Source organism: Octodon degus, unplaced genomic scaffold, assembly GCF_000260255.1.
Source record: "Octodon degus isolate 3935 unplaced genomic scaffold, OctDeg1.0 scaffold00138, whole genome shotgun sequence".
Taxonomy (NCBI): Eukaryota; Metazoa; Chordata; class Mammalia; order Rodentia; family Octodontidae; genus Octodon; species Octodon degus.
In genome coordinates this window covers 4879287-4882770 of record NW_004524714.1, presented here as the reverse complement: position 1 = coordinate 4882770, position 3484 = coordinate 4879287, and the positions used below count along the sequence as shown (strand labels likewise).

The window sequence follows — 3484 nt, the reverse complement described above, 5'->3', positions numbered from 1 at the left end:
TGTGTGTGTGTTTCTTACTTAGGGTCTAACTGTGTAGTTCAGCCTGGCTTTGAACTTCCTTATATAGTCCAGGCTGGGTGTTGGGATTATAAGCATGCACCACCACACCTGGTCCTGGCAAGTTTTATTAATGAAAAAGTTTGTTCTTTTAAAAGAATAATGACAAATGTTGCATGGTTTATTTTTCACCTTTCTGTTCTGGCATGCTTCAAATGATACCAGAATCTACCTGGATTAGTACTATCTTCCACATGCTGCCCCAGGTCAATATTATTGTTCTGTAGTGATGGACACCAGTTTTGGCCGTGATGGCACAATACTCTATATTGCAGATTTCCTCAGAGCTGGGCAGTTGTTGGCGAGGATGACCAGTTTTCCTTTGCCATGTCTGATCAATTTCAGCATCTGCTTTTAAAAGTTGGATTCTGGAGTTGATGGACTCCAGAGATATTTTTCGTCTTCTTTGTAGCCACCATCTTCCCACCTTAGCTTCTGATGGCCCTTCACCAGGAGTGAAAAGGAAGCTCAGGCTGGTCTTCAGGTTTAGCCTATTATTTAGCCCAGGCCTCAAACTTGCTGGGATTCCACCTGCCTCAGTCTCCCAACTGCTGAGACTGCAGGTGTGCACAACCTCACCCTGCTTGGTGGACTTTTTATTCCTTAGTCCCTTTTTTCTTTAATTTTAAAGAGAAAAAAATAAAACAATTTCAGCATTCCTTGGACCCTTTAAAACTGTCCCAAGTTGTCTCTTTGTTGTTGTTGTTGATCAATGGCACTTTTTTTTTTTTTTTTTTTGTGGAACCAGGGATTGAACTCAGGCCCTTGCGCTTGACAGGTAAGCGCTTATTCTACTGAGCCATCTCCCTGGCCCCAACTCTGATTAGAGTGCAAACTCCTGGAGTTTTAAAAGTTGCATTCTGGAGTTGGAAGTGTCCTTTGCAGCTTGCCATGATAATAAACAGCAGTTAGAAAATATATGTGCTGTCTAAGGCAGTATAATTTTTTTTTTTTTTTTTTTTCAGAACCAGGGATTGAACTCAGGCCCTTGGGATTGCCAGGTAAGTGCTTATTCTGAGTCATCTCCCCGGCCCTAAGGCAGCATGATTTGAACTGACCTCAGGACTGTGCAGGCAGATGGCTCACTTTGGAAAGAACCCTCAACTCTCCCCTTTAGAAGCTGTTTCTGCTGGGTTGAAGCAGGAGGACTGCAGTGAGTTCCAAGTCAGCCCAAACTACAAAGCGAGACCCTGGGCTGGGGAGATAGCTCAGCAGCATAAACACCTGCCTGGCAAGCCTTAAGGTCTGGAGTTCAATCCCTGGTAGCAAAAAGAAAGACAAAAAAAAAAAGGACTGGCGAGATAGCTCAGCGGACTAATCGTCTGCTTAGGCAAGTGCATGGACTGCGGTTCTATACCCAGCACATGCCTCGCCAGCCCCACCCCCGGGTCCACTAAGCAGGCCACTGAGACCCAGCAGGGTGGCGCATGCCTGTGATCCCAGTGCTGGGAAGGCTGAAAACAGAAGGATCACTATGAGACTGAGCTGCATAGTGAAACCCTGTACCAAATACTGTGCTGGTGCATTCCAGTCAACACAGCTGGAGGCTGAGGCAGGAGGACTGCCTTGAGTTTCATGAAAGCCTGGGCTACATAATGAGTTGAAGCTCAGCCTCAGCTACACAATGAGACCCTGTCTGGGAAAAAAAAAACAAAAAAAAAAACAATCAAGCCAGTCTTAAAGGCAAGTGTTAGTTCTATTTTTTTTTTTTTTTTTCCGGAACCGGGGATTGAACTCAGACCCTTATGCTTGCCAAGGAAGCGCTTATTCCACTGAGCCATCTCCCTGGCCCAATTAGTTCTATTAAGATAGACCAGACACCAGCCGTCCAAGGAAATAGAATCACCCACGTGGACGCTCAGCCCGGAACATCTCCCTTGTGCGTTGTTTCCAGGGAGCCCGGGCTTATTTACCTGGTAGTTCCCGGGAGGGCTCAGCCGGTTCCCCGGGGCACTGGGATTCAGAGCAGTCTCCACTTGGGTCCTACAGGCCCCGGGGCACTGGGGCGGGGCGAACAACGCCCGAGCGGAGCTTTGCGGTTAGCCCCGACCTGCTTCCGGGACGGGGGAGGGGCGGTGTCTACGCCCCACCCCCGGGGGCGGAACCAGGCCTGGGGCTCGCCGAAATCAGCTCAGGTACGGTGGTCCCGGGCTGGGGGTCTCGGGCAGGTTGGAGGGGCTGACCTTTGAAAGGCCCGCTGCCTACTTGAGTGGCCGGAGCCCGAGCCAAGTGAAGAAGGCTGCGTCCTTGATCTCTGGCTCTGCCGCATTGCCCGCAAGGGAGCAGCCATTGCTCTCCTGACCCTGTCTGCTGCCCCCAAGAGTTGCCACGCGAGGATGGGGCGCCAGGAGGACTGGAGTGCGCGGGGTTCCCGCACACAGGAAGCCCGTGGGGACAGCAGTCAGTGACCAAAGACGCGCGTGGAGTTTCTCCTTCTGTCCCCTATTTCATTAGATTTTTGCATTCACTTACCTCTTCTCAGTGCTGGGTCTATTGGTATGGGGCAGCCCCAGCACTCTAGGAATTGAGTGTAGTAGAATTTAATCTCGAATCTAATCTAGAGATTCAGAAATAGATAATTACATTCAGCGTGATTCTTGCAATGCTGATGACTTAATACATACCAGCAGAGCCCTGAAGCAGACGGAACTACCCTGGAGAAGTAAAGTGGAAAGCAAAAAATCAGGGAAGGTTTCATCGCAGAAGGGGCCTTTGGTTTTGAAACTATGACATTGCTATTTCTTTCTCATTAAAATTAATTTAAAAAAAAATTAAAGGGGGCTTTGGACTGGGTGTTGGAGGTTGGCTAAGAGTTTAAATGTTTATAAGGGGCTCAGGTTACAAGCTGTGAAAGTGCCTGCCATATTAGAGTAAAGCAAAAATGCCAATATTCCAAGAGTTGAGGGACCAGCAATATAGCTCAGCAGCACAAGGCCTGCCTGGCAAGGACACGGTCAATTCTCAGGGGAAAAAAAAAAAAAAAAAAAAAGTGGATCTGTAGTTTGCTAGGGATATAGCTCAGCAGCACAGCACCTGCCTGGCAAGTGCAAGGTCCTGAGTTCAATTCCTGGCACACACACACACACACCCCCAAAGTAAACATTATAGGACTAACCATTTGTTTGCTGGGGATTTAGCTCAGTGACACAGCGCCTGCCTAGCAAGGTAAACTTAGAAGTCTTAGCCTTCTGTGCCATGGGAAAGCCATGATTTATCCTAGAATTAAGTATTTTCTGAGTCTCCTGGGTTATTTATCTTTTTTTTTTTAATTTTTTTTTATTTATTAGAGAGAGAGAGAGAGAGAGAGAGAGAGAAAGAGAGAGAGAGAGTGGTGTGTGTGTGTGGCCAGCTCAGCCCACCAGGGGGCGGGCTGGCTGGCATGTGGTGCTGGGGGATTGAACCGTGGTCCCTGTGCTTCGCTGAACTT

General features: G+C 48.2%; 1 protein-coding gene across 1 annotated transcript in view; it reads left to right on the top strand.

The window, feature by feature from the left end:
* Nucleotides 1-1975: 1975 nt before the first annotated feature.
* LOC101589862 (rab9 effector protein with kelch motifs) overlaps nucleotides 1976-3484 on the top strand; it is a gene marked incomplete at its 3' end in the record, with an annotated part of 50929 nt that continues 49420 nt past the window's right edge. Inside the window, exon 1 of the mRNA XM_023701654.1 lies at nucleotides 1976-2192. The remainder of the gene's footprint in view (nucleotides 2193-3484) is intronic.